General features: G+C 41.3%; 1 long non-coding RNA gene across 1 annotated transcript in view; it reads left to right on the forward strand.

Moving 5' to 3' along the window:
- The window catches only part of LOC125933750 (uncharacterized), a 45,814-nt gene extending 30,327 nt beyond the window's left edge, over positions 1–15,487 (forward strand). Inside the window, exon 3 of the long non-coding RNA XR_007461088.1 lies at positions 14,476–15,487. This is a non-coding gene — a long non-coding RNA (uncharacterized LOC125933750). The remainder of the gene's footprint in view (positions 1–14,475) is intronic.
- The last annotated feature ends 9,846 nt before the right edge of the window (positions 15,488–25,333 follow it).

A 25,333-nucleotide genomic window follows, 5' to 3' on the forward strand; every position in this document is an offset into this window, starting at 1 on the left:
AGGGAGACACAGAATCTGAAGCAGGCTCCGGGCTCTGAGCCATCAGCACAGAGCCCTACGCAGGGATGGAACTCATAAGCTGTGAGATCCTGACCTGAGCTGAAGTCAGACGCTTAACGGACTGAGCCACCCAGGCGCTTCACATCCGCCTCCATTCATGAAGGTGAAGTTTTGGTGTCCCTGAGAGGCCTCTTGGAATAGACAGGTACATTCATCTCCTTTGCACAAAGTAGGGAAGCAGTCCACCTCACTGCCCCCACCCTCCACCTTTGTAATGGGCACTTGGGGGCAGGGCAAATGTTTTTCCGAGAAACCAGGGCATGACGAGGTCTACTGTGGAGTTTGCCATCCATCTGGCCCTCCATCTTAGTGTCATTTTGCTGTTCATGCTCATGTTTATGCTTCCTTTTGGAGTTTCTTTCCCATATATGTTTGTCCCTAAGAAATAAAACCATTATTGGACCTAGAAAAAAAAGGTCAGGGGTGCCAGGGTAGCTCAGTCGGTTAAGTGTTCAACTCTTGATCTCAGCTCAGGTCTTGATCTCAGGGTTGTGAGTTCCACCAAGGCCCACATTGGGCTCCATGTTGGGTGTGAAACCTACCTTAAAAAAAAGTCATGGGGCGCCTGGGTGGCTCAGTCGGTTAAGCGCCCGACTTCAGCTCAGGTCACGATCTCACGGTCTGTGAGTTCGAGCCCCGCGTCGGGCTCTGGGCTGATGGCCCAGAGCCTGGAGCCTGCTTCCGGTTCTGGGTCTCCCTCTCTCTCTGCCCCTCCCCCGTTCATGCTCTGTCTCTCTCTGTCTCAAAAATAAATAAACGTTAAAAAAAAATTTAAAAAAAGTCATATATTTATGTATATACATATACATATATATGACATATATGTATATGGTATAAATATATAGCATAGTATAAACTTGGATTTAGGTACTTCTACTGGCACTTTCCTTCTCTCCCTAGACCTAAGAATTGGGAAGAACAATGAGAAGAAATGCCTTTTAACTACAAAGAATCTAAACAAATAAATACAAAATCTGTGGCTATGCCCTCCACTCAGTATTTCCTAGGCATTCCAATTACAAAACCAGCTCTCTCACATCAGATCGAGAAGTGAGAGAACTGGATACCATCTTAAGAAAAGTACTGACAGACTGATTTTTTTTTTATGGGGAAAATTTCAAGATTTTGTGTAAATGAAATAAACATATTTTTATTATTTGATTTGAGCACTAAATTTCATAGATAGTATGCATTTTACCAACTTGGTAACTGAAAACTATGAAAAACCAAGTTCTTTTGCAGGGTGGAGGGGGGCACCTGGTTCAGTGGGTTGAGCGTCTGACTTTGGTGCAGGTCATGGTCTCACAGTTTGTGAGTTCAAGCCCCACATTGGGCTTCCGGACTTCAGCGCAGATCCTGCTTGGGATCCTCTGTCCCCCTGTCTCTGCCCCTCCCCCACTTGTGCTCTCTCAAAAATAAAATAAAATATCTTTTTTTTTAATTTCTTTTTTTTTTTAAGTTTTTAATTTTAATTCCGGTATCGTTAACATACAGTGTTTATATTAGTTTCAGGTGTACAACATAGTAAACTGCATACATCACCCTGTGCCCATCACAAGTGCACTCTTCAATCCCCATCTCTTATTTCACCCATCCCCCCACCCAGCTCCTCTCTGGTAACCATCAGTTTGGTTTCTATAGTTACGGAGTCTGTTTCTTGGTCTCTCTCTCTCTCTCTCTCTCTCTCTCCCCCTTTGTTAGTTTGTTTTGTTTCTTAAATTCCCAGTATGAGTGAAATCATATGGTACTTGTCTTTCTCTGACTTATTTCACTTAGCATTATACTCTCTAGCTCCCTCATGTCGTTGCTAAAGGGAAGATTTCATTTCTTTTTATGGCTGAGTAATAGTCCATCGTATACACATACCACATCTTCTTTACCCAGTCATCTATTGATGAGCACTTGACTGCTTCCATAATTTGGCTGTTGTAAATAGTGCTGCAATAAACATAGGGGTGCGTATATCCTTTCAATTTAGTGTTTTTATATTTTGCGGGTAAATACCCCGTAGTGCTGGATTGTCGGGTAGCCCTGTTTTTAGTTTTTGAGGAAACTCCATGCTGTTTTCCACAGTGGCTACACCAGTTTGCATTCCCACCAACAGTGTGAGAGGGTTCCTTTTTCTCCACAACTTTGTCAATACTTGTTGCTTCTTGTGGTTTTGATTTGAGCCATAAAAACCAAGCTCTTGAATGCCATGTTATCTTGCCTGATTCTGAGAAAGAGGATCCAGAGTGGAAGTTCTGAACATTCCTCTACCGAACGTCCTGATATTTTAAAATTATAAATTTAATACACCTGAAAGTAATGTAACATTGTATCAACTATACTTGAATAAAAATGTTTTAAATTATAAATTTAACATAAAAATTGTAGATTAAAATAGGTTTATGAAAATTAATTTGTATAACTTTACTATCCTGTGGCCATATTCCTCTCACTTAAACGCTCTAACCTGAAGATTGATACGCTACTTAGAAAGTTACCTTAACAAGGAAAGACAGCTGCTAGCAGTCTTACAAAGGAAAGATTAGAAAGGACAAGGCAGTAGTCAGGGGCACAGGGCCAGGTTGGAGATGGAGCAGTAGCCGAGGGACTCAAGAAAAAAACACAAATTCAAGAGATTTAGGAAACAAATGTGATCAAATTTTACTAATTGAGAACAGAATAAAGAGAAGATTTGAATGAGGAGGTGAGAATAATACTCAGATTTCTGGCTTGTGTGGTTGGATGGATCATTGTATCACCCAACAAGAGGAGAGCCCAGGAAGTATGGGTTGGGGGAAGGGAGAGAGGAAGACTTTGAATTAGGACATGTTGAATATGATACATCTGTGTGACCACCAAGCAGAAATGTGCAAAAGGGAGCTGCTGTCCTAGGGCTCAGTAGAGTTCTAGGATATCTGGGGTATCTAGGCAACTTTTTAGAGAATCATCAGATTATGGGTGATGTTGGAGCTATACATTGGATGGGATCACCAAACAAAAGTGTGAATGAAGTGAAGAGAAAAGGTGAGGACAGAGCCCTAGAGAATATAAGCGTTTGAAAGATTGGAAAGAGAAGACTGAAAAGAAATCATCAGAGGTAGGTGGGGAACCAGCAGAGGGTGATGTCACATGTGCCAAAGAAGAGGGAACTTGAGAAAAAGGTGTGGCCAGTGGTCAATGAAACAGAGACGGCATGTATGTCAGAGCCTAAGAACTCCATAATGGATTGGGTGATATGGATTTCACCTCTGCCTTCTGCTGAAGGAGCTTCATTATTTGAGTGGGAATGAAAGTCAGATGGAAGTAAAGTAAAGAAAAGGTAAAGTAGTCAATGGGAGGGTAGTAAAGAAGCAGTGACAGTTTCATGGAGTGATCTTTGAAGAAGGTTGCCTATGAATGAAAAGAGAAAGTGTTGGTGTAGAAGAGAGAAGGCCTTTTTTTCCCCTTAAAGATAAAAAGCTTGAGCATGTTCATAGATTAAGGGAAGAGAGCAGTGGAGTGAGAAGAATTGAGGATACAGTATAGAATGCATAAATGAGAAGACTGAAGCATCAAAGGAAATAAGAAAGATTGGTATCCAAAGTAGTTTTGAGCAAGTGGCGGACCACCCTCTCCAATGAGATGGAAGGAGGGGATGATCAGTGTAAATAAAGATAAGTCTCTAGTTGGGTGGAAGGAGGGTAAGAGATTGAGGGAGTTACATCTAATGATGGTTTGTGGGAAGGGGTCATGAGGAGAGCAGTAAAGGTTTGGAAGCACCATTTAGAAATTTAGGGTGGAATGGGGTAGTTTAAAGACCCATAGGATGACTGCACAGCATCATAGATGATCTGTCTGTGGTTGGAGATCATAAATTTATAGCTGTGCTAATTTGCACCACATATGCTGATTGGTCACAGGGGCAAAGATCAGACTGGAGTTACAACTGGGTTGATCTAGACAATGGAGCCATAAGGCTTTTTTTTTTTTTTTTTTTTTTTAATTTTTTATGGAGCCATAAGACTTTAAAGTCTCCAGGGAAGACAATTGTCTAAGGTCATATAGCCAACAGGAGCAGAGCTAGATTTGAGCATAAGGTTGAGTAGGTAGATAGCCTTATCTGAACAGTGAGTCTGGAGTGCTAGTAGGTCAACTCTATTGAGAGGGAGACTATCTAGGTCAACAACGGTCCTTGGAATGAAGACAAAGCCTAAGGTCCAGATGCCAGAGTTTTTGATGGATGTCTCATGATTAAACACTTAATATCTACTGTTCCACTGTTGAGTTAGGCTTTCAACTATCAAGCATCACCTTTTATTCAATCATGTTAAAGATTCTTTTAAAGTATTATTTTTGTATTACAAAATAAAACATATCTATAGAGAAACTAGGAGGAGACAATTTAAAAATTAAATGTAATGCAAATTAAAACAATGAGACACTACTACATACCTATTAGAATGGCCACAGTCCAAAATACTAAGATATAGAGCAACAGGGGCTCTTATTCACTACTGGCAGGAATGCAAAATGGTACAATTACTTTGGAAGACAGTTGGGCAGTTTCTTATAAAAAGAAACATACTCATACCATACAATCCAGCAGTCTGGCTTATTGGTATTTTATCCAAAGGAGTTGAAAATTTATGTCCATCAAAAACCTGAATGTAACTATTTACAGCAGCTTTATTTATAATTGCCCAAACTTGGAAATAACCAAGATGATCTTCAGTAGGTGAGTGAATAAATAAACTGTGTTACATCTAGACAATGGACTATTACTCAGTGCTAAAAAGAAATGAGCTGGGGCACCTGGGTGGCTCAGTCGGCTGAGAGTCCAACTTCAGCTCAGGTGATGATCTCAGGGCTCATGAGTTTGAGCCTCACGTCAGGCTCTGTGTTGACAGCTCAGAGCCTGGAGCCTGCTTCAGATCCTGTATCTCCCTCTCTCTATGCCCTTCCCCCGCTCATCCTCTGTCTCTCTCAAAAAGCAAATAAACATTAAAAAAATTAATAATAAATAAAAAGAAACGAGCTCTCAAGCCATGAAAAAACACGGAGGGATCTTAAGTGCACATCACTAAATGAAAGAAGCCAATCTGAAAAGGCTACATTCTGTATGATTCCAACTATTTGACACTGTGGAAAAGGTAAAACTATGGAGACAGTAAAATGATCAGTGGTTGCCAAGGGCTGGGGGAGGGTGGGAAGGGAAAAGGATGAATCGGCAGAGCACAGAGGATTTTTAGCCAAGTGAAAAGACTCTGAATGATACTGTAATGTTGGATACATTTGTCCAAACCCATAGAATGTATAACATACAGTGCCTAGAGTGAACCCTCAGGTAAACTATGGACTTTGGGTGATAATGATGTGTTAATGTAGGTTCATCAGTTGTAACCCATGTACCACTCTGGTGAGTGATGTTGATACCTGGGGGAGCCTATGCGTGTGTGGGCACAAGGGATATGTGGGAAATCTCTGTACATCCCCTTCCATTTTGCTATGAATCTAAAACTGACCTAAAAAATTAAACCTTTCTAAAAATTAAATGTATCACCTACCATCTTGAAAACTAATTTTGTTCTCTTTACATACAAACCTTAATGAATGTGTGGGATTGGGAATCAGGCAGTGGAAAATGAGTGAGGCAGGCGGTCATTGTCACTGAAGAGCCCTGGGGCAGAAATAAGGGTGGGGAGATGGGTACAGCTTGACTTCCTTTCCTGAGCACTTTTTTACTTTCTTTTCATGTTTTTTTCGAGGGATAATGAGGGATAAAAGTTATCAAGGGATAACTTTTCCAAAGATTTCCTCCAAAAGCTTTTAAGAGAAGTCTGCACACACCTCCTTGGTAGCAGTAGGTGAAAAGCAAAGTGCTACTGATGGTCCACATGTCAGGTGGTAGGTGATCCAGGCCACTTCCCGACGTTAGGGAGACAAGTTATACGCAGAATATGCTTGCTTACCAGGGTCAACCTGTAACCAGTGTTGCCAGAAAGCTAGGCCTTTTTTGGCCAATGATGAGTTCTCCTGGGCACGTTATAGTTCCTCTGACTGTGTACGTGGAGTCAGTTCAGAAAAAAGAGAAACACACCTTACCACACCTTGCCACACCTCAGCATATACCATCCCACACCCCACCACACCTTACTTCATCTCATAACACCTTCCCACGCCTCCCCACACTTCAGCGTACCACATCTTACCTCACCTCCCCACCACACCACACTCACCAGGAATGCCAAGATGGGCACTTGGAAGAGTGACTTGGGCAGCACGCAGGCAAGCATCGAAGCCAGCAGCCAGGAAGAGAGTTGGCGCAATAACAGTGACAGCAGTCAAATGCAGACATAAAGGCTATTACAGTACAAGATGCAGGACAAAGTGTATACGGGAGGGAAGGGCCAAAAAGCAGGAGGTACAAACCAAGAAAGGAAGGGGAAAATAGAGAGCCAAAGTCAATTTGTAGGAAAAACAAAACAAAAACAACAACAACAACAACAAAACCCACAAAACGACTTTATCCTAAGGTCAAGAATGTTCTGGAGCTAGTGGCAGGAACTAATACTGTGCCTCTCTTGGAAGGAGTTCTCCTAAGGCACTACCAAGAAGGACGGTGTAATGTAAGCACCTGTACTGCAGTGACTTTAATAGTATCTACATCAAAACAGCAATCTAAGAGGATAAAACGAGACACGAAGGACTTGGGACTTTAGATCCCATGTATCGTAATTAGGCACATATATTTAATGTAATAAGTTGGCTATGATTCTTTCCATATTATCTTTATTAAATCGTTTTAAGGGAGTCCCTTTTTCCTTATAATTCCTTAAATTCACCCTTTAAGAATGCTAACACAAAATTGCTCGCTTCCGAAATACATGACGGATGTAGATAGATTCTACCAACCTTCTCTGCAATCGCTGATCTGGTTCCAGAGGGAGATGAGGTATTTGAATGGACTTACCTCTGCTCCTACAAACCTGGGCAGAGAGAAGAAAGGAGATGGAAACTCCGTGCAAAAATTATTGACAAGAGTATCTTCTGTTGTCAAATGGATATTTGGGGGGAAATCTATTTTGTATTGCCAAACAAATTAGCCAGTGAATTAGGAAAGTGATTCTTAGCTATTGATTTTTGGTTCTGCATTTTCAATTGATATTTGTCACAATTTTTAGAACAATCGAGATTGAGCACTTACTGTGTGACAGTAATCTCAGACTTTGAAAGCTGCGTTAATTTGGAGATCTAGTGTGACCCTTCCTTTCAAAGGAGACTCAGAGAGGTGACTCCTCATAATGGCAGGAGCAAGACCCAAACCTGAGCCTCCTGGTTTCATCATATCAGTGCTTGATGCTGCTATGGCTGGGTCCCCCCTCAGAAATCAGACTCTGAGACAGATTTGCATGCAGGAAACACATTGGGAAATATGCTGGGGGTCAATCCCTATGGGGGAGTGAAGGACATAGAGTTGTCCAGAGAAAGGCCAACAGAGTTACAACACATTGGGGTGGTCTTACAGGAGAGCTCTAAAGTGGGGATGGTCCTTCTGAATGATCCTGACTCAAGGCAAGGGTGGGAGGCCTCTAGTACCCTCTCCTTAATCAACCAGTCTTTGGATGAAGGTTTTCAGGAAGGAGCATGATCCTGGGGGCATGGCGGTCTTCAGCTGAGGGCAATTGTGAGAAAGACTTCGCTGAAGCCTGTGGGTCACCACTGCTCTGGGGTGATGAGAGAGCCACAGCGCTCAGCACAGAAGGGCACAGCACAGCCTCCCCTCCCGTCCTGAATGCTAGCTCGGTAATGATGCTTTCACATATGTCGGTTTGATTTCTCCCACTAGTTAACAGGATCCTTGTTGACTCTATGTACGTTTCCCCTGACTGTGCATGGAGGCCGTTTGGAAAAAAATAGAGGGCTAGAGCCCTGATTTATGTCAGGCTCAAAAGAAGTACAACATGGAGAGTCCTGTTAAGACCCCATCAAGAACTCGATAGTATTAATCGGTCGATTAAAATTAGAGAAATCAATTATTATACTAACTGTGGTTTGAAGAGGGGAGCTTTTATAATGACATTTCCCCCTGAATTAAAGCTATACTTTGAAATTAGGAATGTGACTTATCATTATAATCTTAATATTAGAAATTCTCTTTGCTTTTTGATTGGCTGCTAACCTACATGATTGAAGCGGGGAGGGGGAGAAGAAATTAGAAACCAACATGTTATTTAAGATAAAAGAACATGAAGGTAAGCCTGAAGATACTACTTTCATGAAAGGCTTCCCTGTTGTCCTAATTAATTGCACAGAAGCCTAAGAGGGAAAAAACCCTGCTAACTTCTAAGTTGGCTTGATATCCTTTTTCATTTGTATCACCAAGGGGTACAAAGTGAATAAATCAATATCCCTGAAGCATACACTTAAAAACGCTCAACTTTTTATCTCCCTAATAGTTTTTTTTTTTTTTCATTAAGAAATAGGATTAAAGAAAATCTTCACATTTAAAGTAGGAGGAAGATTGGAAGTCAGAAGGATATAACACTAAAATATAGGACATTGTGTGTCACTTATTAAAAATGTGGGTTTGTATTGAGTAGTTCAGGCGTTCTCATCCCATCTGGAAGATCGTGTGTGCCAAAGCTGGGTTTAGTGTACTTATAAACCACTGTTGACGTACACAAAATAACTTTGATCTAAGAAAAAGATATCCCCAAGTTTTTACTAGTGCTCCAAACAAGAAGCAAACTTCAAGAACAACAGTAAACAACAGGGGCCCCTGGGTGGCTCAGTTGGTTGAGCGTCCGACTTCGGCTCAGGTGATGATCTTGCGGTCTGTGAGTTCGAGCCCCGCGTCGGGCTCTGGGCTGATGGCTCAGAGCCTGGAGCCTGCTTCGAATTCTGTGTCTCCCTCTCTCTCTGCCCCTCCCCCGCTCACACTCTGTCTGTCTCTCTCTCTCTCAAAAGTAAATTAACATTTTCAAAAAATTAAATTAGAAAAAAAAAAAGGACAGTAACAAAAGATGAATCCAAACATCACAAATAGCACTGAGGCCTGTAATGAAAGGCTTTTTGTGTCACTAAAACATCCCCTTGGCGGGCCCAGCTGCAGCTGTTACCGTTCGGGGAACATTCTCAAAGGGCAGATGTGCCAAAGTATGGCATTGCCCCTTTTCCACGGGGCGGGACATCTCGTCCCAGTTCTAGCCGAAAAGAGTGAGTCCCGGAGCCCTCACCCAGGGAGCAGCCTCGGCTGTGTCGGGGTGACGGGTGTGAAACGAGGGCCTGTCTCTCCTGTCTGAATCATGACTTCTCAAAATGCCAAAGAATCAACGAGGTGGAGCCTCGGCTGAGTTTTAACTTTTTGAGAATATTAAATATGACCCCCCGAAAAGTAACTGTTTGAACATATTAAGTCAGAACTCAAGATAGTTTTTGAGGAATTTTATGATTGCTTTTTACTCCTGTGAATAGTCTGCTAAACAACCTATGAGCGCAGTGCTCCGTGTTCCGCGTGCCTCCCTGATCACCACTGTGGGCTCCGGGAGCACGCAGCGATCTGCAGGGACCCTGGCTGGAATTCCAGAAGCAGTGGAATTTCAGAAATGAAATACCATTGCTGGTGTGTGCCCTAGCGATGCTGAAATAAGGCAGATACCCTCACCCCATCTCTCAGAACCGCTGTACCTCATCCTCGTAGTGACGTTGCAGAGAATTTTCTTTTCCTGCTTCTCTTTTCTTCAGTGAGACGTTGATGTGTCCATTGAGTAACCTTCACCCTGGTCCTCAGTGGCTTTCCTTCCTTGCGAGTATGTCCACCTAAAAGCAGGACTGTTCATTTGTAATCTCGCAGTCAAAGGAAGCAAGGGATCATCTTGTCTGCAAGTTATTTTGGTGTGATGTAGATGGCTAGGGGCATACCCAGATCTGCCCTCTTCAAAAACAAAACAGAAACCCTTTAAAATAAATAAGAAACCTCTTACAAAAGAATCTGCGAGGGGACCGTTTATTTGATTTGACTGCTCTGGAAACCTTGATCTTAACTCAAACATATCTTGGCCAGGTCTATATTACAATGATAATACCAGAAGGATTTATTTATAAAGGCCACAAAAAGATTTGTTGACAATGAAATTAGTCTCTCGAATTAGAACACTGTATAGAAATATACAATTGGCTTTGTACTGTTTTTTTTCCCAAAACAAATTAAAAGGTTTCTGATATCATTCTCCAGATCTTTCTAGAGTGATCTCTTAGGATGGTTTTTAAGACACGTTTTGCTTTCCAAGCCTCAAATATGTGGTGAGAACCTTCCAGCTTTTTTTGTTGGTGGCGGGGTGGGGGTGACAAATTCAATCAGCAGCATTCTAAATAGCTCTCACATTGTGCTTGGACCAGACCACAGGTCTGAATAACAGTCTCCTTTCTCTGCATAATATGGTCTCAGGGAATCTTCCTGGTCCCCATTTCCATGCTAATCTGGTTCTTGCTCTCCATCCACCCCTTTGAACTTGATACCTCCGACTGTCCCTCTCTCACCAAGTTCACTATTGCCAGAGTCCGAGGTTCTTGTTTCTTTTCCTTCTCTCTGGTGCATCTCCCTACCGACTGCAGACTTCACGCACAATTCCATGTGCCACCTTATGCCATCAAAACTGTGACTTCTGCCACTGCCACTTTCCTACATTTTCAGCACTGAGGCCCTACACATAAACTGGCACAAGAAATTTGCTCCATTGTTCTGCTTACTGTTGCTCACACCGTCTAGTCTGTCCTCCATGGAAGAACCATTGCATTGTGCACAGTTCTTGCTTCCCACCAAAGCCCTTGAAGGTGACCTTCATATTGTTTCTTGCTTCCTACATCTGACCCCCACCCAAGACTTTGTTAACATTTGCGTTGTTTCCCATGGCTGCAGGGGAAAACATACCTTGATACATTTTATGCTCAGACTGCTACTTCTTCCCTTTGTTGTTGTTTTTTTCAATGTTTGTTTATTTTTGGGAGAGAGAGAGAGAGAGAGAGAGAGCAAGCAGGGGAGGGGCAGAGAGATGGAGACACAGAATCCGAAGCAGGCTCCAGACTCTGAGCTGTCAGCACAGAGCCTGATACGGGGCTTGAACTCATGAACTGCAAGATGATATCCTGAGCCGAAGTCGGGCACTTAACCGACTGAGCCACCCAGGCACCCCACTTCTTCCCTTCGTATATGCTGTTTCCTCTGCCTAAAATGCCCTCCTCTGTCATTGCCTTCCTGAAGAATATGGGCACATGCAAAGTTTCCCCTAATTATTTCCTCCATTAATTACCACCTGTTCTGGGTGATCTTTATACCTTGAAATTACTTCTATTGGTTCTCATACTACATAGAAATTATTTGTTTATATGCCTGCTTCTCCACTATACTTAGATTTCTTGACATGAAGTCCTTGGTCATCTTTTGAGCCCCAGTTTCTGGCATAGTACTTAGAACATAATGGGCCCTCATTCATTTATTCATTCTTTAAGCAAATATTAATTGAGGATCTATTACGTTTCTCCTCTCATGGAGCACAGAGGACAGTGGAGGCAGAAATACCTCTGTCGGTTTTTTTTAATTAAAAAAAAATTTTTTTTAAGTAAACTCTACCCACCCCCGACGTGGGGCTTGAATTCATGACCCCGAGATAAAGAGTCACATGCTCTACTGACTGAGCCAGCCAGGTTTTTGATCCTTGTGTTTACTTTGACATTTCTTTCTTAAAAAACAAAACAAAACAAACTTCCAAACTGTCAGTGACCAGCATTTTCCCTGTGTACTTGAGCATGGTGATTTCTTATTTCATCTCACCTTTTGTTTTTTAGTTACAAAAACCTTCTTAGGTCATAATCCAGGCTTTACAAACATATATTACTTTTTAAAAGTTACAGTAAATTTAAGACTGAGGGGCTGCCTGACTGGCTCAGTCAGAGAAGCGTGCGACTCTTGGTCTTGGGGTTGTGAGTTCGAGCCCCATGCTGGGGCTAGAGATTACTTAAATGAATAAATAAAAACTTTAAGACTGAGGCACATAGTCATTTTTCCTGTGAATTTTGTTTTTAAGTTGTTAAAAAAGTTGTTCTCAGCAGAGCGGGTTTAGGAGACAGTGTACTGTGGTTCCGGGGTAAGGGGCTTACGGGTTTCAGCAAGGTCAGTGTACTGGCCACGACCTCCATCTCCCCTCCCCCAGCCTTCAGTTTCACCATGACAACTGGCCCTGGGCTTAGACCACAATGGCAGCCACTGTGAGAATGCCAGCTTCCTCACGTAGGAAGGAAGCTGTCCGAGTCTATTTAGCCTATAATGACAATACCAAATTTTATTTTATCATAGTTGCTAATTAGGAGGCTAGAGAGGTTGCTAGGGGTTGGGGGTGGAGGTGGAATGGATTGGCTATAAATGGGCATGAGAGATCTTATTAGGGTGATGGAAACCTCCAAAAACTGATTTATGGTTATGGCTGCACAACCTGGTAACTTACCAAAACTCATTGAACTGTGCACTAGAAATGGATGAATTACATGACATGTAAAATACACATCAATAAAGAGATACTAAAGAGCAAAGTATACACCACAGCCTCTTTTTTTATGGCCTTTTCTTTTTTTAAATTTTTTTACTTGAGTAGAGTTGACTTACAATGCTACGTTAGTTTCAGGCGTACAGCAGAGGGATCGGACTTCTCCTGTATGTTATGCCGTGGTCGCCACAAGTGCGGCTACCATTTGTCATCACACGATGCTATTACGTGTCATTGACTGTATTCTCTGTGCTGTGCCTTTTATTCCTTCGACTTATTCACTCCACAGCTGGAAGCCTGGATCTCCCACTTCCTTCATCCATTTTGCCCATCCCCCCCCCCACCCCTCCTCCCTCTGGCAACCATCAGTTTGTTTTCTGTAGGTCTGTTTCTGCATTTTTTAAATTCATTTGTTTTGGGGGCGCCTGGGTGGCTCAGTCGGTTAAGTGGCCGACTTCGGCTCAGGTCATGATCTCGCGGTCCGTGGGTTCAAGCACCGTGTCGGGCTCTGTGTTGACAGCTCAGAGCCTGGAGCCTGTTTCGGATTCTGTGTCTCCCTCTCTCTGACCCTCCCCTGTTCATGCTGTGCCTCTCTCTATCTCAAAAATAAACGTTAAAAAAAAATTAAATTCATGTTTTGTTTTTTAGATTCCACATAGAAGTGAAATCATATGATATTTGTCTTTCTCAGTCTCACTTATTTCACTTAGCATAATACCTTCTAGGTATGGCAACACGTTGTTGCAAATGGCAAGATCTCATCCTGTCTTGTAATATTCCACGGAACACATATGCTGCATCTTCCTTATCCATTTGTCTATTGGTGGGCACTTGGGCTGCTCCCATACCTTGGTTATTGTAAATTATGTTGCACTAAATATAAGGGTGCATATATCTTTTTTTTTTTTTTTTAATTTTTTTTTTTCAACGTTTTTTATTTATTTTTGGGACAGAGAGAGACAGAGCATGAACGGGGGAGGGGCGGAGAGAGAGGGAGACACAGAATCGGAAACAGGCTCCAGGCTCCGAGCCATCAGCCCAGAGCCTGATGTGGGGCTCGAACTCACGGACCGCGAGATCGTGACCTGGCTGAAGTCGGACGCTTAACCGACTGCGCCACCCAGGCGCCCCAAGGGTGCATATATCTTTGCAAAGTAGTGTTTCTGTTTTCTTTGGATACAACTGTGTTTTTAAATGCTACCATTGAAATGAAAAAGCAGGGACCCAAAAAGAAAGGCAACAGAGGCTGAACCGTAATGAAACGCTACACAAACTTTTTTTTTTTTTTTCCAGTGGAAGTGGCTACCTGTCTTTCTACTTGGGCTTTCACACTTATTCCACACTTAGTCTAGCCTTAGTATTGAAACACCAAAAATACGGGCACGGGAATGGGGACTGTCTATGGAAAAAAGAAGCAAGGGTGTCTGTACTACTGTTCTCCACTGATGCTGCTCACAGAGGCTTGGCAGGGTGACTGTCTCTCAATATGTCTTGAATTGAGCACAGAGCCGTGTCACAGGCAACTTGATTTCATGTATGACCCAGCTAACGCCGTATAAGCCACATTGAACAGGAAGGGGGCAGGAACACGGTCGGGTGTTAAGTGAGCAGCATTTGGGTAGAAGTGATGGAGGTGTAAGTCCTCCATAAGGCCAGGCACTGGGGGGTAAAATATGCACGTGTGGGGAGAGGGTATGGAGAAGAGGAACAGCTACACCAGAAGTATACAGGTGGTGCTTTGAAGAGGCAAGGCACTAAATAGTGTCTGCGTGTGTGTGTATAAGAGACAGAGAGAGACATCAGAGAAAGAGACAGACAGAAAGAGAAGGGTAGAGACCATCCCTGTGATCACCAGACATCACTAGCTCATGGTTGTGAAGTAGCCTCATGTGCTCGATATCATCTCCAGAAATGCTCCATGACTTTCTTCTGAGGTGGACACAGCCATATATAAATGCGTCAAGACGATGCCCCCTGAGGAGCATGGCTGGCTGCAGCAAACTAGGCTGGTAAAGAAGCAGAGAGCCTCGCCGTCCTTGTTGACCTTCTCTCCTGGGATTTCTTCCTGGACTTTGGTGAATCAGGCCCGGAAGGCACCATGGAGAGAGGTGGCAACGGGTGAGTGTAGGGAAGAGAGGGGCAGTTCAAGAACTTGGTTAGTATTTGTAAATGTTGAATTTGTATACGTTTTTGTTTCATAGAGCACAAAATGTTCTCTTTTAAAAAGTCACCGGAAGGGGCGCCTGGGTGGCTCAGTCAGTTGAGCATCTGAATTTGGCTCAGATCACGATCTCACGGTTTGTGGGGTCGAACCCCGCATCGGGCTCTGTGCTGATAAGCTCAGAGCCTGGAGCCCACTTCAGATTCTGTGTCTCTTTTTCTCTTTCTGCCCCTCCTCTGCTTATGCATGCTGTCTCTCTCAAAAATAAGTAAACAGTAAAAATTGTTTAAAAATTAAAAATAAATGAAAATAACAAGTCAGCAGGAAAAGACTGGCAGTCCTTACCCTGCCTTTCTGCTGGAGATCCTGAACCCAGACCTGCTGGACTGCCTGGCCGCTCACTGCCAGCACCGGGGCTAAAACCTTCATTACTGAAGGCAGTTCTGTGGAAAGGCCTTTTTTGTGTTCTTTTCAGATGTATGTGCTCATATAAGTTTACTGCTACTTTGGGGAAAAAAAGAAAAAAAAAAAAAAACCACAACTCAGCAGATTAGTCTCAGACCTGGACTTTGGCCTTCTTGCGCATACTTTGTTTTCAGCCAATTCCATCTTGGTAAGTGATCGCCTTTCATTTCACACACTGTTTTCCTTCCTGTAAACTGCAGGAATGGACCTGAAAAAACAAGCCTAGTTTTTTCATCATACACCTAAATGCACTATTTTAGCGATAGGTGTGTTGGCGAACTGTATACTATCCAGAATTCATGTTCATCTGGAACCTGTCAATGTGACCTTATTTGGAAATAGGGTCTTTGTAGATGTAATCGATGAACATGCGGTCATACTGCATTACAATAGGCCCTAATCCAACAACTGGTGTCTTCATAAGAAGAAGGACAGAGAGGTTCAGACACGGAAACACAGAAAACCACGCATACACGGGAAAGGGCCCGGTGAAGCCAGAAGCAGAGACTCGAGTGACAAGTAGCTCCAAGCCCGATTGCTGCAACGGCCCGAAGCTGAGACGGGCCTGGGGCCGATTCTCCCTCAGAGGGTCCAGAAGAAACCGCCCCTGCAGACACCTTGATTTCAGACTTGTGGCCTCCAGAAAGGTGGAAGAACACATTTCTGTTGTTGTAAGCCACCAGTTTGTGGTAATTGGCTACAGCAGCCCCGGGGGAGCCAATAGGGCAGGTATTCCAATGCTTTTGCTTAGTAGCTGCGGCTGCCCACACGGCAGCGGAAGAGACTTTGTTACAATGTGAAGCCCACTGTGTCCAAGTGGAGAAGGTGAGGTCAGTAGAATGCTCCGTGAGCTCTGTGTGATCTGCACTGCCCCTCACCTCTCTCCCCTCGTTTCTTCTCTTCTTTGCCATCTCCCCCTGCTTGGTGATTTTCCAACACACCTCAGACTCTTTGCCTTTCTGTCATTCTGGAATGTTCTTTTGATACACACATGGCTCCTTCCCTTACCTGCTTCAGGTCTTTATTGCACTGGTACCTTCTTGGTGAGACTTCCCCTAACCTCTCTCTTGAAAATCACTGCTTATTCCCTAGCCCCTTTGCTGCCTTAGTTTTCTTCTTAACACTCACCACTATGTGGCATACCATATATTTTGCTTACTCATTTCATGTATCACCTGTCCTCCCTAATAGAAGATCAGCTTTCTGAGGACAGGGAGTTTTGTCTGTTCCGATTACTGCTGTATCCTTTGCACCGATGTGCTCAACCCACACACAGTTGGTGCTCAATACATATTTGTTGGAAGAGCGCATGCATACGTTGGTGTGCGGGTGTGCTGTCGTGTTCACACGTGAAATCACCTAATTTCTGAACACCCTGCATGTGAAGAACTGCCGCAGCTGGCAGAACTTACGTTGCTGTTACCGATTCTGGACGTGCCCCCAAAGCTGGACATTCGGCACTCAGGGCGAGGGGCACCTTGTGTTCTCGGCGCCCGCGCTGTCTACCTGGAACGCTGTGCCGACAGAATCCACGTGGTTCTTGGAGGTTAGTGTCTTAGTCTGCTTGGGCTGCAGACTGGGTGGCTTAAACAACAAACATTTAATTTTTTTTTTTTCACAGTTCTGGAGGCTATGAGTCTGAGATCAGGGTGCCAGCATGATCAGGTTCTAGTGAGAGCCCTCTGCCTGGCTTGCAGGTGGCTGCCTTCTTACTGTGTCCTCACGTGGCAGAGAGAGAGAGACCTCTGGTGTCTCTTCTTAGACACCAGTTCTGTGGGATCAGAGCTCCACCCCGATCCCCTCATTTCACCTTAATCACCTCCTCAAAGGCCTTATCTCCAATGCAGCCACATTGGGGTTGGAGATAACTAATTATAGTTACAGAGAGGACTACAGAGGAAAGCTCACAGGGAGCACAAATGGGTCAACTCTGTAGACACCCAGCTTTTATTTATGATCTACGTGGACATATCTTTACGGTGTGGGTTGATTTCGCATGACACACTCTTCAGTTGCAAAGTTGATGTAGGGGCGCCTGGCTGGCTCAATCGGAGGATCCTTTCACTCTTGATCTCGGGGTTGTAAGTTCAAGCCCCACATTGGGTGTACAGATTACTTTAAAAAAATCTTTTTTAAAAAAAGTTGATGTAACACAAAACTTGAAAAAAATTTTTTTAATATTTTTTTAACATTTGTTTATTATTGAGAGACAGAGAGACACAGAGCGTGAGCAGGGGAGGGGTAGAGAGAGGGAGAGACACAGAATCCAAGCAGGCTCCAGGCTCCGAGCTATCAGCACAGAGCCGGACGCAGGACTCGAACTCACAATCCGTGAGATCATGACCTGAGTCGGATGCTCAACCGACTGAGCCACCCAAGTGCCCCAAAAACTTGAAAAATTTTCATAAAAAGTAAAACACACTCCTAATTCCTCTATTTGAACAGACTCGTTTTCCTTTCTCAATTTTATCTTCTAGTCCTGCACATGTTCATCTAGTTTTACATATTTATAATCACAATGTAAATGCCATTTTTATTTTATTTTATTTTATTTTATTTTATTTTATTTTAGAGAGAGAGGGAGAGAAAAAGCACGAGTGGGGGAGGGGCAGAGGGAGGGAGAATCCCAAGCAGGCTCCACACCCATGACCAAGAGATCATGACCTGAGCTGAAAGCAAGTGTTGGATGCTTAACTGACCGAGCCAGCCAGGCGCCCCTGTAAGTGCCATTTCTAAAATACTATCTTTTAATTTAAGGTTTATCAAAAATATTTTTGACACTTCCGCAGTCTTCACGATTCTGACTTTTAATGACCACGTAATATGGCATCTGGCTGATGCACTACACTTTTTAAAATCGTTTTCCTGTTATAGAAACTTGGATTGCTTCTCAAGTTGGGCTGCTATAGATGGCCCTGTAGTAAAAATCTTCGTGCATATAGATTTTCGCTTCTGTGGAATTAGTTCCTTTGGATAAGTTCCCGGGAGTAGAATTGCTAGGTCAGAGTGACAGAACATCTGTGTGGCTCTTGCCACATATTGCAAGAAATGCAGTTTAAAAATACTATGCGGATATATGTTTGTACAGAGAAAATGGATCTCGTCGTAGGAGTATCAGGCTCCCAAGTGCTGGATGCAGTTTCAGTTCATGCCAATGTAAGGAATCTTAGAAATAATCCCCGTTGAAGATAAATATTGGCTGATACAACTTCCAACAAAATTTTAGTCATTTGTTGTGCATACAGGTAAATGGAAATGATATGCTTTCCATAGGACTTTTGGGGTATTCTCACAACTGTTTACTCTTAAATCAAGTAAAACTATAAATTTACAAATTGATTTGAGTGGTTAATCTCCACCCTCTAGGTCAACGTATTCCTCATGGTTATTTTAAGAAAAGAGAAATAGCTACTTGCTTTTGTGTCGTGTGGAATCCAAAACCAGATTACATTCCTTGTTCATAATAGGCTGTCAAATATTTGTTGAATGAATTAATGTATAATTGGTCTGCTTATTGCCTATTTTTAATATTTAATACTTAACTCTGACAAAGTTAATAAAAAGGTGCAAATCTTCAGCCTTACAAATGGAATTAAGAAAAATTGAAGTATAAAAAATATCACTTTTAAGAATAAAACAATTTTTAAAAAGACTAAAACAACAATATTATAGTCCATGATCACTTTTACTACACACAATTTCCTACTCCTCGTTGTTTAATTTTTTATTTTTTATTTTATTTATTTATTTATTTATTTTTTTAATGTTTATTTATTTTTGAGACAGAGAGAGACAGAGCATGAATGGGGGAGGGTCAGAGAGAGAGGGAGACACAGAATCTGAAGCAGGCTCCAGGCTCTGAGCTGTCAGCACAGAGCCCGATGCGGGGCTGGAACTCATGGACCGCAAGATCATGACCTGAGCCGAAGTAGGATGTTTAACCGACTGAGCCACCCAGGCGCCCCCCTTGTTGTTTAATTTAACAATTCAAATATATAATAGTTAATATATCATTGTCAGTTGTCAGCTGCCAGAAAATTGTGGAGAACATTTTTTGATTCTTCCCAAATTTACATCCATTTCCATAGCCCTCTGTGTGTTAGATCATTGGCATTTTTTTCCTATAGAGTTTGAACTCTAAATTGATGGTGAAAATAGGCTTGCACCAGGCACCAACTGTCACTTCTTTGGGAATTTTGATTTGAAATAATCAGTCTTTTGGATTTGAGAAATCAAAATTCTATATAATCTATCTCAAAATACAAATGCTTTCAGCTTTTTGTTTTTACAATGTACATACTTTTAGAATCACGTGTCTTAGACCTCACACTCTGGGGTTATGAATACAATTATTTATAAAGGAAAACATGGGCGGTAAAGGCATCAACCTATGACACCCAAAGGAAAAGTAAGTTTGGGGCTGAAAAGAGAGTCCTTCTGAAGCAGTGGACAAAGCACTGGAGAGGGAGTTGGAAGACCTAGGTCTAATCTAACTCTGTCTTTCGTGGCTGGCTCTGACCAGCCCTCCAGGCCTCCTCTCTGGCCCCGTCAATTCATTTTGCCCGCTCGACCCTGCCCCTATGTCCCACTCGTTGACGTTTAACGGTCATGCCATGCTTTTGGAAAATATTGCCCTTGCACATGCTGCTGCTTCTACCTGGAATGCCCTTTACTGTCTTCTCTGTCTGGCAAATTCCTGGTCATCCTTCACAGCCAAGTTCAACTGTCACTTGCACAATTAACTTTCCCCTAACATCTAGCAACCTTTCCTCCATTGTAGCCCTCCCACAAACAAACATGCAAAAACAAAAAAACAAACAAAAAAACCTGGCCTGGTCACAGAAGAAAACCCACCCATTTTCTTCTCTTAAGAGTACTAGGCATATTGATACAATCATTCCAATGTTTTCTTGAATACCTTACTGTGCTCGACCCTGTGAAACGGTTATGAACATACAGACAAGCCTTCATAGGACTCTTGGCCTATTGAGGATAAACAGAAAATGAACCAAAAAAGTAAGTTGTTTATGAGGTAGATTTAAGGTGATTAGTGCTTATGGAGAAAATAGAGTGGGAAGGGCAATAGAAGTGCCAGGGTGCTAGTGAGATGCTTCCAAATCAAAATTGGGTAATCAAGGGAGACTTCAGTGAGAAGGTGACATCCGAACAAAGACTTGAAACAGGTGAGGAAGTGAGCAACGGGGATATCTGATGAAGAGAGCTCCAGGTAGAGGGAACAGCAAGTTCAAAGGTCCTGAAGTAAGAGCTTGCCAGTAATATTTGAGGAACAGCAAGGAAGCTCATATGCATGGAACAAAATAGAAAGAGCAGTAGGGGAGACTAGATAAGAAAGATAATAGTGGGGCACCTGGGTGGCTCAGTTGGTTAAGCGTCCGACTTCAGCTCAGGTCACGATCTCGCGGTCCGCGAGTTCGAGCCCCGCGTCGGGCTCTGGGCTGATGGCTCAGAGCCTGGAGCCTGCTTCAGATTCTGTGTCTCCCTCTCTCTCTGCCCCTTCCCCGCTCATGCTCTGTCTCCCTCTGTCTCAAAAATTAAAAAACAAAACAAAACAAAAAACATTAAAAAAAAAGAAAGATAATAGAATGGAGATGGGAGCCCAGATTTTGAGGGTTTTTTGAGGCCACTGTGAGGACTTCAGCTTTAACTAGTAGGGAAACAGGAAGCCATTGGAGGACTTGATCAGAGAACTGATTTCACTTGAGTTACATTTTTAAAGGTTCCTGTGTTTTATAGAATATGGACTGTTGGGGGAATAAGGCGATAATCCATGCAAGAGAAGATGGTGGTTGGGACCAGGATTACAGCAGGGGACATGGTAAGTAGCGGATATATGTTCTGGATATATTCTGGATATATGTTGAATGGAGAGCCAATAGCATTTCATGATGGATTAAATCACAGAAAGAAACAAGTCAAAGATGACTTCAAGGTTTTTTGGCCTGAGCAACTATGAAGATGGAACTGTTGATGCATTGGGATGATGAAGGTTGTCGAAGGAGCAGATTTGGAGGGGAAGATGAGGAATGTGGTTTTGGAGGTGTTGAGTCTGAGATACTAATTAGCTTTTAAAGCAGAGATGTCAGGTTGGCGATTGGGTGCATGAGTCTGGAGTTTGGGAGAGACATCTGCTGGAGATAGAAATTTTGGAGTCATCAGCATACAGTTGATATTTAAAGCCATGACACTGAATGAGATCATAAAGGGAGTGGTTGTAGAAAGAAAATAGAAGAGGTCCAAGCCTGAGCCCCAGGGTACTCCAGTGTTAAGTGGCAAAGCATACGGGTCTGTTACAGCATGTTCACATTTTGTTGTAATTGCCTCTATGTGTCTTACACTTCCATTACACTATGATCTCCTTGATGGAAAGGACTGGATCTTACTCATTTTTTAAAACAGCTTTATCTGAGGTACAATTTACCTACCATGACACTCCCCTGTTTTAAGGGTACAGTTCAGTGTTTTTTAGTTCTTACTCATTTTTGTATCTTCATTAACAGGGACATGGTAAGCACTTAATAAACATTTTTTACAACAAATGGTGAATTTTTCAGTGAATTACTAAATGAATGAATGCATGTGATCTTAGATCAGCCCACTGCATATCTGGATGCACTTCTCTGGGAACAAAAAGAGTGCTGACAAGAGGATTTTTAATTCTCTTTCTACTTTGAAATGTAAATATCCCAGACGTTTGTTTCAGAGGCAAGGAATAAACCTCAATGAGCTGCTCAGGGTTCCCCAATCACTAGCTTTCAAGACATAAAGACGTGAAATGTTTTTGGAAACTTTTTAGTGCAATGAGAAATTGGTTTTGACCTTGTTGGGCCAAGTTTTAACTATTAAAAGTATTGTTTGACTTCACTATCTCTTCATGAATCAGGCATACAAGAGAAGAAACTTGGAATCTAGTATTATTTGGTTTATAATAGGCACAGATGTAATATATAGATAAAACACTAGCACAGGCAATGAGTGAATGTTAAGTGGAACCATATTGTCACAGGGTTCCTATATTTCAAATTTTAAGTTAATTCAACATTAAATAGATTGTGAAAAAGTCAAGATTGTAATTCCTGGAGCAATCACTAAAGAAATAATGCCAAGAGATACAGCTAGAAAGTCAATACAGGAATTAAAATGGAATGCTACCGATAATTGATGAACACAAAAGAAAGTAAGAAAAAAGGAACAGGAACAAAAACAGATGAGACAAGTAGAAAGCAGATAGCAGAATGGTAGACCAAAATCCAATCAGATCAAAAATTACATTAAATTTAGATTGAATAAGCACTGTAATCAAAAAACAGAGATTGTGAGACTGAGTCAGATCGGATAAAAAAGCAAGACCCAATCATTTGCTGTCGGTAAGAGTTTCGCTTTAATTACAGTGATGTAAGTGGGGTAAAAGCATCTATCTATCTATCTATCTATCTGGCCAACTGTAAGCATAAGAGAGCTAGAGTGTCATATTAATAAAAGATAAACAGAATTTAAGAAAAAATGTAGTAAGAGGCAGAGGGGACATTTTATGATAATGTATTATCTATTGTTATGATACAAAATAAATGTAGTGCTTCAAAAATGTGAAGCAAACTGATAGAAGTGAAGAAAAATAGACAAATGTATAGAATTGGAGATTTTTATATTCTTCTCTCAGTAATTAACAGAACAAACAGCCAAAATAATAAGGATATAAGAAGATCTGAGCAACATATCCGCTATAACCTGACATTTGTAGAACAATGCCCTCAACAATTTCGGACTAAAGCATTCTTTTCAAGTACACATGAAATGTTCATCAAGACAGACCATATCCCGGACCATAAAATAAGTCTCAGTAGGTATCAAAAGACTGAAATTGTATGTAGCCTATTGTCTGACCACAATAGAATTAAATGAGAAATAATAACAATAAAACAAATTGGAAAGCACCAAATACTTTAAAATTAAATAGCACGTATCTAAATAACCCATGAGTCAAAGAAGAAATCGCAAGAGAGAAAAGAAAATATTTTGAACTGAATGACAAAACACAATATTTCAAATTTGTTTTGCTGAAGTAGTACTTAGAGTAAAAGGTATAGTTTTAAATGTTTATATTAGAAAAGGAGAAAAGGTCTAATATCAATGATATAAGTTTTTACAGCTTTGTAATACTTGAAGTATTACAATACAATAGCTTGAATTCCATCAATGATATAAGTTTTGACCTTAAGAAATTAGAAAAAGAAGAGCAAATTAAAGTAAGCAGCAGAAAGAAAGAGCAGGAGTGAATGAAACAAAAAATAAAAACAGAGAAGATTAATGGAAGCAGAAGTTAGTTCTTTGAAAAGATCAATGAAAAACCAGAGAAAGTACAAATTAACAATATCAGGGATAAAAGAATATATACAGTCTACTGGCATTGAAGGATAATAAGGAGATATTATGAACAAGTTACACAAATTTGACAACTTACATGAAACAGACAACTTTCTTGGAAGATAGAATTTACCAAACTAACGTAAGAAGAAATAGAAAATTCAAACTCATACCTACTAAAGAAATTGAATTAGTAATTTAAAACCTTGCCCAGACAGCTTCATTGGTGAATTCTACCAGACATTTAAAGAAGAAATAATACAAATCCTTCAAAAACTATTTGAGAAAACACAGGAGAAAGGAATAATTTCCAAATAAATCATTGTATGAGGCCGATATTAACGGGACACCCAAACCAGGCATAGATGTTACAAAAGAAGAAAACTATAGACCAATATTCCTCACAAGTACGGATGCAAAAATCTTAAACAAAATTTTGGCAGATAAAATTCAGCGGGATATAACAAGGATAATACATCGCGAGTAAGATATAAAAATGATAACGTGGGGCATCTGGGTGGCTCAGTCAGTTAAATGTCCAACTCTTAATTTTGGCTCAGGTCATGATCTCATGGTTCTTGAGTTTGAGCCCCTGATTCAGGCTCTGGGCTGACAGTGGGGAGCCTACTTGGGATTCTTTCTCTCTCCCTCTGTCTTTGCCCCTCCTTGCTCATGCTCTCTCCCTCAAAATTAATTAACTATTTTTTAAAAATTTAAATAACACGTTTATTCAAGATGCAAAGTTGGTTAGCCCTTGAACATCCATCAGTGTAACATCATATTGAGAGTAAATTTTGATGAAGTCTCTCAGTAAACATAGAATAGAAGGTAACTTTTTCAACCTAATAAAGGACGTCAATGAAACAAAACAAAAAGTCTTAAGGCCAAGATCATCTTTTGTGTTGAAAGACTGTACATTTTCTTCTTAGACCTGGCAATACAACAAGCTTGTCCATTCTTACCATTTCTTTTGGGGGAGATGGGGGAGCAATTCACATTTTTTTAAAGTTTATTTATTTATTTTGATGGGGGGAGGGGCAGAGAGAGGGAGAGACAGAATTCTAAGTAGGCTCACACTGTCAGCACAGAGCCCTGTGTAGGGTTCAAACTCAAACTGTGAGATCATGACCTGAGCTGAATCCAAGAGCTAGGCGCTTAACTGACTGAGCCACCCAGGCGCCCCATTCTCACCATTTCTGTTGAACATTGTGCTAGAGATTCTAGCGGACAATGAAGCAAAAAAAAAAAAAAAAAAAAAAAAAGAGAGAAACAGAAGGCATGAAGGCATAAAAAATGAAAATGGAGATGTGAAGTTGACTTTATTCACAAATGAAATTACTTTATTTGTAGAAAGTTTTGAAGAGCCAAGAAAAAAAGCTACTAGTACTCATAAGTGCTCAAGACATAGGTTAATATACACAAGTCAATTGTGTTTCTATACAATGAACAATTTGAAAAAATTAGAAAAAAAAAGAAAATTAGAATTGTTTATACCATAAAAATGTAATATTATGGAAAATGAAATGTGTACAAAGCCTAAACACTGAAAAATACAAAATAAAATACTACTGAGCGAATTTAAAGATTGAAATAAATGGTGAAATATGCCATGTTTATGGATTAGAAGACTTCATATTTCCAATATGAATGATTGTCAGAATGACTATCATTCAAAATTGATCTATAGGTTCAGTGCAATTCCAATAAAAATTCCAACAGAACTTTTTTGTAAAAATTGGCAAGCTGATTATAAAATGAC

Source organism: Panthera uncia (assembly GCF_023721935.1).
Source record: "Panthera uncia isolate 11264 chromosome A1 unlocalized genomic scaffold, Puncia_PCG_1.0 HiC_scaffold_16, whole genome shotgun sequence".
Classification (NCBI taxonomy): domain Eukaryota; kingdom Metazoa; phylum Chordata; class Mammalia; order Carnivora; family Felidae; genus Panthera; species Panthera uncia.